This window comes from Lissotriton vulgaris, chromosome 9 (assembly GCF_964263255.1).
Source record: "Lissotriton vulgaris chromosome 9, aLisVul1.2, whole genome shotgun sequence".
Lineage (NCBI taxonomy): Eukaryota > Metazoa > Chordata > Amphibia > Caudata > Salamandridae > Lissotriton > Lissotriton vulgaris.
In genome coordinates, this window is record NC_141697.1 from 1,135,821,978 (window position 1) to 1,135,838,583 (window position 16,606).

The following is a 16,606-nucleotide window of genomic DNA, read 5'->3' on the forward strand; positions in this document are numbered from 1 at the left end:
TTCGTGCTCTGATAGGCCCCTCACATTCCAGTAGCAGATCTTTATATCCCGTGGGGTGGGGCCAACCTTATATTGATTAGGAACAGTGATTTGGGCAACCAGTCAAACATTTCCATTTGGAGTGGTAAGGGGGACCTCCTCCAACTTGTTACTGTTGCGGCCTGAGCAACAATAACCTTCCCCCATTTCCTTCTGGCGAAGGATCACTTGCAGCCCTTTGGTACTCACTTGTCAATTTTTGTCAGGGCATTTTGGTTTCCATATCCTCATTTGATCCTATGGCACTCCTCAAGACTGGTATGTTTGTTGTGCTTTGGCCTTATGTCTAACAGATTGGTGTGTGTTGGAAGCAGGGGAATTCAAAATAGAAGGATATGTCTCAGGTAAGGTATAGAATAGCCTTAATCCCCACCTAGATAGTTGTTTTTTATGGTTTATATAGCTTGTAGTGAACCTCTCAGCTTTGAAGCCAATCTCAATTTTGTTCATTTCTCCATGACCCGGAGGTTTAAAAGCCACATACTCCATGTCCTTTGATCTCATATTTCCAGTCATGGTAGTTTGACTGCTAATTCTAGGATAATATGCCTATTCAGGATGTCCCAAATTTCTTGTGAAATGTATTTGGGATTTAACGCAATACTTTTTAGTCCCATGCAGGACCCCTCTATTTTTTGCCATCTTATCAGGCACCAGTGATTCCTCATTGAGCCCATATGTTTGAGGTTCATTTAGAATTAAGGGTGATATATCTGTGCCCTTGCAAGGCTCAGGTACATAACGGGTGGATTTCATGTTCCCATACTGGAGCATTGGGATAGCCCACATGACCAATCTGTTACCCGTGTCCATTATTAATTTCAATTCTTCTTGTCAGCATTATTGGATGTGGTAATGGCATTAATTATGCTAGCGACCTTTCATTAAAGTGTTTCTCTTTTTGAGGTGGCGAGCTTGGCTCATTGAATCAGGACCTTGGGCTCCCTGGTATGCACTTGTCCATGTCTATTGACCACTGCCAACTTCTCTAGTGCCATTTTGCTCTGGTGCCTGCAGCCATATGTTCGGTAAAGCAGATTCAATTGTGTTAATTTTTGTTTCAGCTTTCGTTATGATTTTCGATTGTAAGGCAAATGATTCACAGTTTTTTCTCTAAATATGTTATTTTTTTACTTGGGCAGTAGCAGAGATTTCAAGCCTTTTGTTGTTCCTACTTAAATTCGTTAGGTGTTTTTAATTGATTTTTCTGGACAATAAAAACCATTCATTTTCTGTCTTCCCATTTCCCTCTACTTCGGCCAAGGACACTTTTAAGTCAGCCTCATCCTCTTTAACCAATGATCAATGCTTTGGGATGGCACCTCAATTGATGTTGTCAGTAGGGTGTTATGCCCGGGAGAGACCTTTGCAATTATTTCACCCTACATGCTCACAATTACTTGTAGGTCTGGGCTTGCCATCGGTTCATTATGCTTGTTATTTGATGGGCCCACCTTCATGTCCTGTATAAGTGTTTGCATTATTTCTGTTAGAGTGGATAACTTTTCCATTATAGAATCACACTCGCAAAGTCCTGCACCCACCTTATTTGTGAATTTAGGTGCTCCGATTTTGCATCAATTGCCATGCTATCAGTACTGCCAAGTAGACGACTCTATGATGTTCGGGACAGTGGTCAGTTGGCATATCCTTCTCATCTCTCTCTATCTCCTCCTTAACAGGGCTTGAAGAGCCTGTAGGTCATATCCTGCTGCTGCTGTTACAAACGCAAGATCTTCCTCCTACTCCACCTCAGTTTTTGTAGACGCCCTATACAGGGGCGGCTCTAGGCTCATGGTGGCCCTGGGCAGGGAGCGTAGGTAGGGGGCCCCGGAAGAGAGGGTCCGGGAGGGGCGGAGCCCCCCCCCCCCCCCGAGCTCAGGAAGGTGTTTGGAAGTGGAACAGAGCCGGAGGCCGCCAAATCCCTGCCAGGGGCCACCACCCAGATATGTATCCATCCTCAGAGGATTATTATATTAAGGATATATATTGGTGTGGTGGCCCCTGGGGTTTGGTGGCCCTGTGCAGGTGCACAGTTTGCACATGCCTAAGGCCGGCCTTGCCCTATACGAGGGCGGATTAACCGCTTCACAGTATGCTCTGGTAGGATCCAGCACCACGGGGCTCCAATTCTTTGGAAATGGCATGGGCCTAGGAATGTTGGACTCCAAGTCAGCCATGTCTCATGTTCATCATCGTGTTCAATTTCATTGAGTGGTTTTACTTTTTGATGTGTGTTTTCACTCCATTGATTTTTTTCTTTTTCAATTTCAATGTGTTCAGTATTTTCTATATTCTCTTGGTGACCCACTATGGGAATCTCCCCTCTCTGTCATGGTGGTGTTTGTTTGAATATTAGATAATCCTGTACCATTTGAACTTTGGTCATCTCCAGGCTCACATTTGCGTGTTTCACGAATTTCACGTTTATTAACGCTGAAAAAAGAGGCAACAAACAAAAATGCATACAGAATTCAATCCAAAGTAAGACTAGTAGATCCATTTCATGTATGTTTATCTTTATTCGGGTTCTTCATTCAAAATGCAAGCACAGCCAACGCATTTTACCTTTACAAAGGCTTCCTCAGGACTGCAAAAACAGCAACATCCACTTATAACCATTTAGCTAAAAAACATATTATTAAATTACATTTTGAGCAATACTTAAAAAACCCACACCCTATAGACCAATCCATTGGCAATGCGAACAACCAACAAAAATCAGCCACAGACAATTTAGCGTTGGTCTAAAGGCATCAATGTACAACTGTATAAAATACACAGGACAATTGACCATACAAGACTTCACAAATACACACACTGTGTAAGAACATCACCCGTAAAGACACCAAAATAAACTATTGTGAAAAAAATAAAAACCAAGCAGGTCCCCAACCTGTATGAAGATACAGGATCTGCAAAGTGTAAGAATCAAAAAAGAAAAAAGGAGGGAAACAGTGCAAAAAAGATAAACATATAAAAGCAAAAGGAGAGACCATATGAAGTTGTGGATAAAGCCTTGCATCTCCCTTTGGTACAACACGAAAAGGATCTCCATCATACCAGGTCAGTATGGGAATGTCTGTCCTAAATAAGGACTTTGAAAGGTATTTTTGAATGGGTTTTGATAAACACCTTCTGATAAAGTTAAATTTTTGGGGGCCCCAGGGATCTGAGCATAAGGATCAATGTGTGGTGTGCATCTTCTCCCTTATGGCTTGGGTAATTTGTCAGAATGCAGCACACATACAAAGAGAAACAAGGAGAAATAAAAGTATTCCTCCTCATTGCGCCACTCTTACGCCTCCCTGTGAGGCATACATTTTTGGTGCTGCTTCAGGTTTACAAATCCTTGTAAATCTGGACCAGTGTCAAAAATCAGTGGGTGTTGCTTAGGAACACCCACAGCAACACCCATTATACATGCCCCATTTGCTGCAGAAAACTGCCTTGTAAATATGGAGCAGGATACAGCGCCACAAAGTGATGCTGTGGTGGAGCAATACACTTGCAAATATGCCCCAAAGTATTGCAATTTAGATATATAGTATCCTATAGAAAATTGCAAAATGCCATAAACATCCCAGCCCTTCTTCTTTTCTGTCACACAATTCTGTTCTCTATTTTTTTGATTTCAAATTTCCTGCGTGTCTCCTTGGAAAAAATGCTATTGAAAATATAGATCATCTAATAGCAGTCAATAAAATAGGGAGTGGTGGTATCACAGTCCAGCTGGTGTCAGCGTAATTGTTTTTATAAATAATTTACTCCTTTGATACCTCAGAAAATATAATCTGAAGATAATTTTTGCTTACTGTTTTTTTGCCATTGTGCCAGAGGCACACATAACAAGTATAGAAATGCTCATATGCTGTGATATTGTTTTAAATGGCAAGAGGCTGACTTAATATTGCGAGAGTGCCTACTTTGTAAGTCATAAGTAAAGTTTCAAAAAGGGTTGTGAGAACTCAATCAAACACAGCATGTTGATTCCAGGCATTTTTTAGGTGATTGTATTTAAGAATATTATTCCTTATGGAAGGCACTCCCTAGTAGACTCTGAGTGGGGAGGATCCCAAATAATGCCCTTAAAATTGGGGCTGAAATTCACAAAATAATGTATTATTTGGTGGGTTTTTCAAAGTACTTTTGAAGTGTGCCTGATCTTCTCTGTAGGAACTCTTCAACTGTTTTTTGTGATATGGTGCCACCTTTTTTTGTCCTCTTGAAATGCATTGTACGGAATACCTGATGCTGGGGTGGGGGGCAGAAAAAGGAACATACAGAAGTGTGCTCGCTCACAGATGGTAGTAGGGGCGGCTCCTCCGTTATGGCGGAGGAGTGTCGCCCCACTGCTGAAAGACAGCAAATTAAAATAAAATGATAATAAAACTATTTTATTATCATATAATTTTTCATTTACTCTGACTCAGCCGAGTCTGCTGAGAGTAGGGAGGGGCGGGACTATGCTCTGCATCAGCAGCAACCAATCCCATTGAGGAGGAGTGGTAGGTGCACAGTAAATGCGCTTATCGGCTTGGCCGTCTTTCTTAGGACTGCCTAATCGACAAGCGCACTTACATTTCTCTAACACATCCGTTTGCATAATCGGCTGGGAGAAAAGGCTTCCTGTGCCTAACTGAGCAGCATTCCATCCCACTCAGACCAATCCTGGTGCTTCTCTCATGCATGAGAGCAGAGTCTGGATTGGGAGGGGAGGGGAGCAGAGGAGCACCGAGGCAGCTGGAGCAGAGAAACACCGAGGAGGTGTCCGGGGGTAGCACGTAAGTTCTTTGCTTTTTATTATTATTATTTACCCCCCATTCCCACACACACCTACCTCCGCACTGCCTCACCAAGGTTTAGTGGCAGCAGCCGCCACTGGATGATAGTCACAATAAAAATCATTTATTGATGGTGTCTTACAAATTTTAGGAATTGTGGTGAGATCTAAAGTGTTCATGCTGTTTAAAACTGCAGGTTCTTTGCTGAGGTTCGATGAACCATTCTTGAGAGAAAAAATATTTCTCCTATGATTTTCTATTTAAAATCATGGTCAATGTTCCAGACGCTAAAATTAGGATATTTTGTCTATAAATTCACAAATATCTTTTTTTTAATGTGGCATGATAAGTGAAACATACTTTTAACAACTCCGGCTGTCTGTCAGTCTGCATTCCAGTTTCTACAGCATCTTCAGCACATAGAACTAATGAACAAGTAGAGTGCTATAATTCCTTGTTCCTGACAAACATGAAGCACTCTTGAATGCCGTCGCTGGAATTATACTTGTATAATTGAAAGCAATTTGCTGTGAAGGAGAGTGAAGTAAATGAACAAAACAAGGGGTTTGACTTTGGCTTGGAAGCTATGGTTAGTGCTCCAGAATGACAACATAAGGACACATTTCAATAAATTCCCATATGTTGTCCTCATCTGTGTGAGACAAAAATAGACAGGCATGCTGATTAAAATGTACTTTTAACAGCAGCTGCAGTCTGTTAGTTGATTCCCCAGTGCTCTACTGCGACTTCACCATAGAATTCTGATGAACATGGTAACATTTATCATTCATTACAAAGTTGAAACACTCCCTAATGCTATGTTGCTGTTGAATTTATAGCTGTTCTTGAGCAGCAGGATCAAATAAATGATTGCTGAGGAATTAATGCAAATATGAAACCACCTGCACCAAAAACGTAACGAGAAATATGGGGTTTTAGACATTTATTTAGACCGAACTCAAGAATTACCGCCCCATCTCGCTCCTCCTGTTTCCAGCCAAAGTCATCGAGAAGACCGTCAACAAACAGCTGGCCGCCTTCCTCGAGACAAATGGATCCCTCGACCCCTCATAGTCTGGCTTCCGAGCCAACCACAGCACCGAGACCGCCCTCATCGCTGCCACCGATGACATCCGAGCCCTGATGGACAACGGAGAAACAGCGGCCCTCATCCTCCTAGACCTATCCACGGCATTCAACACCGTCTGCCACCGCACCCTAGTGCAGCGCCTCAGCAACGTCGGAATCCAGGAGAAGGCACTGGAATGGATCATCTCCTTCCTCGACGGAAGAACACAGAGAGTCCGTCTACCACCGTACAAGTCAGAGGCCACCGAAGTCATCTGCGGTGTCCCTCAAGGATCCTCGCTGAGCCCCACCCTCTTCAACGTCTACATGAGCCCCCTCGAGGCCATCGCACGCCAACACAACCTCAACATCATCTCCTACGCTGACGACACCCAGATGATCCTCTCCCTGACCAACGACCCCGCTGCCGCCAGAGCCAACATTCACGAAGGGATGAAAGACGTAGCCGAGTGGATGACGACCAGCCGCCTGAAACTGAACTCAGACAAGACGGAAGTCCTCATCCTGTGCCCCTCGCCCTCCGCCTGGGACGACTCCTGGTGGCCCCCCGCCCTGGGCACCGCACCCAAACCGACAGACCACGCACGCAACCTGGGCTTCATCCTGGACTCCTCCCTCACCATGACCAGACAAGTCAACGCCGTCTCCTCGTCATGCTTCAACATCCTGCGCATGCTACGGAAGATCTTCCGGTGGATCCCCACCGAGACCAGGAAGACGGTCACCCAGGCCCTCGTCACCAGCCGACTGGACTACGGCAACGCCCTCTACGCCGGAACCACCGCCAAGCTCCAGAAGAGACTCCAGCGGATCCAGAACGCCTCAGCCAGACTCATCCTCGACATCCCACGACACAGCCACATCTCCGGATATCTGAGAGACCTGCACTGGCTCCCCGTCAACAAAAGAATCACCTTCCGTCTCCTCACCCACGCACACAAAGCCCTACACGATCAAGGCCCGAGCTACCTCAACAACCGCATCAACTTCTACGCTCCCAAACGCCATCTCCGATCAGCCAGTCACGCCCTCGCTGCCGTCCCCCGCATCCGAAGAACGACAACAGGAGGAAGGTCCTTCTCCTACCTGGCCGCCAAGACCTGGAACTCCCTCCTGACCGACCTGCGCCTGACCCAAGACCACCTCTCCTTCAGGAAGAAGCTCAAGACCTGGCTGTTCGAGCAGTAGCAGCACCCCCCCCCCCCCCCCCAAGCGCCTTGAGACCCTCCGGGTAAGTAGTGCGCTCTATAAATGTCTTTGATTGATTGATTATGTACATTTTAAATGGTTAAAATATTTAGAGTCACATGTATCAAACAATTTTGCATTGGTAAACGGTGCAAATCAGTATTTTTAGCCATTTGCAAATGCAAAATAGCCTTTGAAGATGAAAAAATAGCCATTATCTAAAATTGCGACCACAAATAGAGAATTTGCGCTTCCCTTAGCACATGTGCTAAGCATTTTCCAAATGCAAACTGAGCATTTAGGAACGACTCCAAGTTGATACAGTAACCATGTGCAAATTTTGAAAAATGCATTTTACCAAAGTGCCATGTAGCACAGACATGTGTGTGCTTTACATGCACACATTTATTTGAGCTTTGCATTACCTAATTTGCGATTCCTAATTAGGTAATCGCAAATTAGCTAGTGCAAAACCATTCGAAACTATGGGCCTTTGGGCCCATTGGAACAAATGGAGTAGTATTACCTAATAGCGATTACTTTTATACTGAATGGCTATTTGGCTATATTAAGGAATTGCTAAATCTTTGGCCATTCCTTACATACATAGCATGTTGCGATTACCAAATAGCAATTCAGTAAAAATCGCTGTTTGTTAATCGCAAAATTCTCTTTTGATACATGTGGCCCTTAATGAGAGAATTCCCTACATAGGTCTAGCATCACCTTACCACATGTATTTCTCAGATCATCCATCCTCTTGGTGTGTAATACCTCCTTAATTTGTAAACAGTAATAGTTTGATGGACAAGGAAGATTTTTTGCAAAATTTATTTGGAATGAATAGGAGTAGATTTTTTTTAAAGTGAGGTACGATGGACAGATTTGTGCATTTATAGGTAGTGACACCATCAAAGTGAGGTGCTGTTTGGATATTTTATTTTTGTTTTCACTGCTGCCACTTCCTTTTATCAAGAGCTGCATCTCCAGGGACAAATATCCACTGGATTCAAAATCATTTCTACGTGGGGTAAATTTAAGGAAATGATAAAAACATATTGTGCATGAAAACTATCACTTTATAAACGAACGAATATGTGATGTTACAACGTGATCAAAATGATCGCGGTATGTAACCTCACAGTTTTTACAACGCAAGTCGTTACAATGACTTGCGCTGAAGGGCGCTGGACTTAGGAATACTAAGATTTACTATTCCAACACCAGTCTACGTACAGTAGGGAAGGTGTTGGAATAGTAAATCTTACAATTCCTTAGGCTATAGCACCATCCAGCGCAAGTCGATGTATCGACTTGCGTTAAAATGGCTGCGTTCTAACTGCATCGCGGTGTAATCACCACGATGTAAAGGATGTTATCCTAAACGAAAAATTTTAAAGTTAGGAAATTTAAATATATTGTAAAATAGGGAATACTGTAATGAGAGAGAAAAACAAGGCCACTATTATAAAATACAGTCATAATTCATGTGTGCGAAGCAGTTTTTGAGACACTGAGAACACTTTCAATAAATAATACAAAGGCAAAGAAATTAATGTTTACTCTAACTGATTTATTTCATGATCTTGTAACAGCTGAGAAGAGAATCAATTTCATGTACAAAGCCAGGGGCAAATTTATAATTTTATCACGCAGCGCTGTGAAAGGGCAGGAATGCGCAGTACCTATCATTCCTGCCTCATCCCAGTGCTGGTGCACAATGTGCTGCCTAGCAGCAACGCAGGCATCCTTGCACTATAGTGCAAGGGTGCCTGTGTTGTGAGCAGGATTGTTTCTGTGCAGGAAGGGGCCCCTTCCTGCGCAAAAACAAACCCCTGAGGCATTTTTCTCTTTCTGCAGCACACATACAAAGAAAGATAAAAAGTTAGAAATAAACATATTTCTCCTTGTTGCGACTCAGCTGGGCAAGTGTAGCTGTTTTGGTGCATTCCCAGGTCTACCACTCCTAGAAAATCTTGGACTGCATCAAAAGCCATTGTTTATGCATGGGAACACCCACACACCACCCATAGAACACCTCCCTGGGACAGAGTAATGCAACGCAGCGATTTGCTCTGGATTTATCAAGCCGCTCAGGGCCATGCAAGGTAGCCTTGTCTGGTTTGATAAATTTCATCTCAAAGGTTGTGTTGCTTTTGCACCCCGTTGCGTGGTGCAAAAGCGATGCTACCCTTGATAATTATGGCCCTCAGCTTTTTGCACTGGAAAGCAAATCATTTTAATGCTGCTTTCTTTTCAGTCAACATGTATCTCAATGCAGCTGCATTCTGTGAGCTGGTTAAACACTATAGTTCTTTATTATAAATCTTTGCTCTTTAGAAGTGGATGCTAGGGAAATAAGGCATAGAGATAAATGGACTGATACTATCATGAGGCATGTCTTAGTACCTAGATATGATTCATCACTGTGCTTAAATACCATCTAGATGTGAATAAAAATGCTGCATGTTTGTAGGACACAGCTATCTGAATTACAATTATTATTACTGAATATTGGCAATTGTTGTGCCACTCTGCTGAACTACATTACTGTTAATATAAAATAACATTTTGACTTACATCACCACCATGTATCCTAATAGCTCACCAGAGTGACTTACTCATGTCCATCCTTCTCCTCCTAGATTATCTCCTGTCTTGGAAACATGTCAAATGCAATCTCCTCCTTAATAGGTAGGGCAGAGCGAGTATCACAGGGACAGCAATCACTTATTTCTTGTGTGAAATTAGGTTGTTGGTTGACTGGGATGTGAGCCCTGGGCAAGAAGCAACCACAATACTGGTCAGGGAGAGGCAAAAGCCAATGCAAAATTAGCCTGTGCTCAAACCTCTGGTAGCTTGGCACAGAGCAGTCAGGCTTAATGTGTAAAGTATTTGTGGAACAGTGATAAAGGGAATACACCACACAAAAAAGATCCCATACCAAGTTATAAAGATAAAAATAGTGCCAAAAAGACAAGAGCACCACTTGTATATATTTGGTCTTGCAGGGCCAGCACAAAGTCAGTCAGAAGTTCAGGCTGACCGCAATGGAGCATGGGCCAGCTAGAAGGGCTATTAGACCCTGCTGAACAGAGTACCGTAAATCCCAGGTTGTGGAACGTTGCAAGGATATGCATTGAAGATGCCTCATGCAGTCAAAGTGATGCATCAGTTCCGAGAAGCAGCAAACCTGCAATGCCAGGCCCTGCATTGTCATTGATGATCCCAGTGATGGGGCTTGGAATGCAAATACCGGTGTCAAGGATGCATTACACATTTGGGGTGATGAGCTTGTTCCAAAGAGCTGCAGGACTGCTATTGAGCCTGCCTCCTACTAAGGCATGCAAGGGTCTGTGCCAAGGATGTGCCACGCAATCGTGGCTCAGATGGATGTATGATGTAACAACGCAATCATTTAGATCACGGTACATTACATCACTGTTTTTACAAAGCAAGTTGTTACAACGACTTGTGCTGTAGGACTCTGGAGTTAGGAATAGTATGATTTACTATTCCAAATCCAGCCTACGTACAGTAGGGAAGTTGTTGGAATGGTAAATCACACTATTCCTTAGTCTAGAGTGCCCTCCAGTGCAAGTCGTGGTAATGACTTGCGTTGTAAAATCAGCGGTTTAAATGTACTGCAGTGTTTTTACCGCGTTGTTAAGGTCGTTTCCCGGCTCTGATGGGTTGTGGTGGCAATGCTTGGATTTGCAGAGCACTGGAGGTGCATCAGTTTCATTGGCTCCACAGAGGCTGGCAGAGCACCTTAAGCCCTATTCTAAGGCTCCAGTACTGGCATGGCACCACTTGGCAGGGCAGACTAACAGATGGAAGAGTTCAGGTGTTAGGTGCAAGGTTGCTGTAAGCTTGTTGTGTCCCTGAGGCTTCAGATGAGGAGGCCAGCCAACTAGCCCTTGGAGTCACTCTGGCCATCTGGGTACAAGAGATGCAGGTCCAGTTCTTCCCAGGCAAGAGGGTGCAAGGCAGCAGGTCAGCACAGTAGGGTAGCAGTTCCTTTAGTGCAACAGTCCAGCAGAGTGGCACTACTTTCAGCAACACAGCAGTCCTTCTTTGTAGCAGAGTATCCACATGTCCAAATGTGTACTGAAGTGGTGATCTCTGAGGTGCAGTCCTTATACACAGTTGTGCCTTTGATGTATTGAGAAGCTTCTAGAGACATGCCTTTGAAGTTCACAAGGGCCCTGCCTTCATGGCCCTGACTACAGACTAACTAGGGGGTAGCCTTTTGTGTGGAGCTTGGACAAAGCCTATTCAAGTGTAAGAGGAGCAGGGTCCTGCTCCTCCCTCCCATCCTACAAGAGATGGCCCATCCAGTCACAACTAAGCTTCCCATTGTGTGTGTCTAGGAGGAATACACAAAGAACACCTTTCAACCACATCCAGTCATGTGACGCAGAGATGAGACAGACTACAGGCACCGAGGGCCATATGTATAATTCCAAATTGCGATCGCAAACGCCGAAATTCGCAGAATTTTGGCGCTTGTAATCGCAATTGGGCTCAGTGGTATGTATGACAGAAAAACTGCCTCGCAACATAAGGAATCGCAAAATTTGCAATTTCCTATTTTGCAATTGCATTTAAGAAATCGCACATTGCTATTGATTAAATGCAATGTACGAAGCACAGAAGTGCAATTTGGCCTTAAAGGATCGCAAATTACCACCAACTTCAAGTTGGTGGTAATTTGCGATTTCTCTAGAAAATTAACTTTTTTGCATTTTTTGAAGTGCCATGTGGCATGTATGTATGCCACGTGTGCACACATGCACATTCCAGGGGTGCAACAGGGTGTCCTTTTAACACCCTGGCACCCTTGAAATTCATTCTAAATTTGTGATTCTCTAATTGAGAATCGCAAATTGAGAATGTCTTCCCATTCATTCCTATGGGCCTCTAGGCCCATAGGAATGAATGGGGGGTATTCCTTAATTGTGAATCGCAATTTGCAATTCGCAATTAAGGAATATGTAGGATTCGCAAAATGATTTGCAAATCCTACATACATTGCATTTTGCGATTCCCAAATAGCGATTCGCAAAAAAACGCAATTTGATAATCGCAAAATCAGAGTTTGATACATATGGCCCCAAATGTCTATATCAAGGAAATGCAAAATTTGCAAAATTGGCAATTTAAAATTGTGATTTAAAATCCGACTTCACCATGAGTTAGGGGTTTTCATTACAATTCCAGAGATAACAAACATAAACTGGGTACCTGTTTCCATTTAAAAATTGGACTTATATAATGCAATAAGGCAGCCCCAAAGTTATTCTATGGGAGAGGTAGGCATTACAGTAGTAAAAACCAAATGTAAGAGTTTTATACTAGCAGGACAAGAAAGACTTAGAAGTACATGCCCTACTCCTTAACACCTTGAATGCTACAGCAATTCGTCCATGGTGCTGAACTTCTTTGAATTCCATTGTTCATGATGAGCTCAGCTCGTCATGAGCACACGAGCAGTGTACTGCATGACGAGCTGAGCTCGTCATGGGCATGGAAGGGTTTAAATGTATTGCACCCCACTCTCTGGGCGGTCCAAACCTATGGGTTTCTTGTATGTATTAAAAAGAAAGTTTGGGTCTTGCAAAAGGTTTACTTTGCTAGGTCAGTAGGGCAGTTTAAACAATGGCAGGCCTGGGACATGTTTAAGTGCAACTTAGGTAGGTGGCATAATGAGTACTGCACGCCCACTAGAGCATTTCCTTTACATCCCCTGTCTGCTGTAGTGTCAATTTACTAGGGTCATACAAGTAAATTAATAATGCCAATTGGGTATAAGGCAATCTAACATGTTTTAAGAAAGGAAGCAGAAGCACTGTAGAACTGATTGGCAGTGGTAACGTGTGCAGAGTCGGAAGGCAAGAAATTACAAAGTCAGCAAAAATAGGAGGTCTGAAGGCAAAACATTAAGAGGGAAAATCACACCAAGTAAGCCGGGTCTAACAGTTACCCTCCTACCTAGCGAACAGGTTATTCATAGCATGCTTATAATCCTCTGAATGAACACTCAACTCTCCTACTCTGAAAGAAAGTCCAGGCTATTCAAAGAGCGCTACCTGCTATAGAAACGAACCTAAGTATAAACTGTGAGAAATTGAGATGTTGGTTGACTAGAGTGTGAGCCCTGGTCAAGCAACAGCCACATTCCGCTTCAAGATGAGCCACACAAATTCACTAAATTATCTTGTACTTTACCCCGGGTAGATTGGCACAAAAAGCAGTCAGGTGTAACATAGAGGGAATGTGTAAACTATGCACCGAACAGGGAAGTGACTTCATGACTGGTGAAAACGATTGGCTGAATTCGCCAGTTGAAGGAAGTAAAGAACCAGGAGCCACCACCTGGAGCGAATATCCACCATTAGATGCACTGACATGGGTAATCTATTGGCATCCCTCCCTAATCAACACACCTGCTACATACAAGGTGGAGCTTTTTCCATCTTCTGAAGTTCCCTGAAACCACAAAGCCCATGAACGTGTCCCACACAAGTATACACACAGCCCTGACCAAGACCTTCGGGAAGATATGGGCCCATTGAGAAGGTCAACACGTGTAGGCGTACCTAAAACGTGGTCAGGGGCAGATATTAGTACAAAAACAAACAACGGCCTAGGGATGGTCAAGGACAAAAATTTTACCTCTGAGACCTACAAAAGTATAAACAACCAATTTGCCACGTACACAGCTACATGGTACCAGTAGGAGCAACAATCTGAAGGATAATAATATATCCCCAGTGATTTTGACTGTAAAACTTTCATTGTTTATGTTGGACAAATTTTCACAAAAGTTGTATTTGTGAAAGGAATTGTGTGATTATATATGTTGGACACTTATTTATGAGGAGAAGGCTAGCATTTCACACAACCAGTCAATTTACGGAACTATTGTCTAGTGAAGTTGAATTTGCTATATTTTAAAGTTTCTTTGTTCTTTTTCTCCATAAGTGTCAATATTGTGATTTGTTTATCTTACACTGTATGAAAAATACACCACGTGGTCTGACAAATAGATCCACTAAATAAATGTCACTTTCGCAGAACTCTTATTATTTATGGCCGTCTCTCTGTCATAGATGTGCCAGTATGTATTATGAGCATATATCTATCATCATATCAGCATCAAAAATATCTAAAAGGGAGGAGTACAAGGGAGAACATCACAAGTAAATAATGAGCCTTCAATGGCCAAAAAACACGGAATCCTCACGTGGCCTCATAGTTGTAACACTGAAAAATGTATGGTGTAGTGGGTATCATTTTGAATATTAGACTTTTAGTAGTTGGAATTTTCCTGCCATTTGTGCCTGTATCCTGCTTTGGGTCACATGACTGTGTGTAGCTGAAAGATGTTGTGAATTTCTCCCAGACAGTCACACAATAGTGGGATTAGCTGAGCCTCAATGGACCATCAATTGGAGGATGTGGGGGCGGAGCTGAGCACATCCCCAATTGCACCTCACAATAGGCCTAATGATCCTGTATTGTCAATGCAGCCAGCTTGGAGCTGCCAGGGCAGTGGAGTCAGAAAATTCAAAGAATTTCAAAGAACCCTTCTAGAAGCTTCTCCCACCTTCCAGGAGAAGGGCACCAGGGTATGATAATTGGGCCTTCAGACCCATTCTTCAGTTCACTACTGAACCTGCAGAAGGACTTTCAGAGGACTGCCTGCTGCTGTACCTGGAAGGACTACTTTTTCGCTTGGAGCATGCCTTGAACCCTCAGTGTAAACAAATGGAGGTAATGGATCCTACAGCTGACCAGCCCGGATCCCAACAATTGATATAACAGAACAAGTTGGCTGATCAGGATAATTTTCAAGAAAAAATCTTGACACACGCAGCCCAAGTGTACTGCGTGGCCAGCAGTTTTATATTCCAAAATAATTTATTTTCATTTGCAATAAAGTTTCATTGAATTCACAAAGAAATGGCATAAAGGAAAAAACTCTGCCAACACAGTCAGTTCAAAAACAAGCAATTGTGTGTACAGTATATACAAAATATACAAATATACAAATATACAAACACTGAAGGTGAAAAATCAACAATCAATATATCATAACACCAAAAGAATACTTTGCTACAATAAATAACATTTCAAACCAATTGCAAAGTAAGGAGACCTTTACACAAAACACATTGTTTATGCGTTTGGGAACAACCAGTCCTATAAACTAGAATCCAGTGGACAGGCGGAACTAGGATGGAATGAAGTTGCCTGCCTGTCTCACAACACCTGTGATAGAGTGTTTTTAGGGGGTTAACAGCAAGGGCCCACAGAGATGGTATTATTTACTCCCTAACTGCACCCTTCTATCTTGCCACAGGCTGGGTGTCAATGCGTTTCGAACCGTAGGTATTGTTGGTTCTCCTCAGGACGGGGACTGTGTAGGGACTTATCTGCACAACGAGCACAAGGGCTCCAGGAGTGTAGGTCTACCGCAAGTCAAGGTGAGTTTCTGTGCTGGGTAGAATGTGGGTCAAATGACACAGTGCCCGCGAAGCGGTGCGCACTCAATAAAGAGGGCGGCTCACATACTCTTATCATGTGGCGGAGGCTGCATTGAAAACTCAGGCAGGAGGACGACTGAACCAGGAAACAACTCCGTGAGCTCACGCGGGTACAATTCAACCGCAAACGGTCGTGATAAGGATAGATTCCTTTCCGATGCCGCACTCGTGAACAGTGAGCTCACTGTTCACGAGTGCGCTTTATCGACACCCAGCCTGTGGCAAGATAGAAGGGTGCAGCTAGGGAGTAAATAATACCATCTCTGTGGGCCCTTGCTGTTAACCCCCTAAAAACACTCTATCACAGGTGTTGTGAGACAGGCAGGCAACTTCATTCCATCCTACCTCCGCCTGTCCACTGGATTCTAGTTTATAGGACTGGTTGTTCCCAAACGCATAAACAATGTGTTTTGTGTAAAGGTCTCCTTACTTTGCAATTGGTTTGAAATGTTATTTATTGTAGCAAAGTATTCTTTTGGTGTTATGATATATTGATTGTTGATTTTTCACCTTCAGTGTTTGTATATTTGTATATTTGTATATTTTGTATATACTGTACACACAATTGCTTGTTTTTGAACTGACTGTGCTGACAGAGTTTTTTCCTTTATGCCATTTCTTTGTGAATTCAATGAAACTTTATTGCAAATGAAAATAAATTCTTTTGGACTATAAAACTGCTGGCCACGCAGTACACTTGGGCTGCGTGTGTCAAGATTTTTTCTGGAAAATTATCCTGATCACCCAACTTGTTCTGTTATATCAATTGAACCCTCAGTGGTCAGCCCTGCTGTTTAGCCCTGCATCTTCATCTGCACCCAGAATTGCCAGAAGTGACTCCAAGAGCTAGTTTACTGGCATTCTGTTCAGAGCCACAGGGACATAACAGGCTCCCACCTTCTTGAACCCGCGCTTGGACCCAACCTGGGCGACACCTGAACCCTTCAAGGGGTC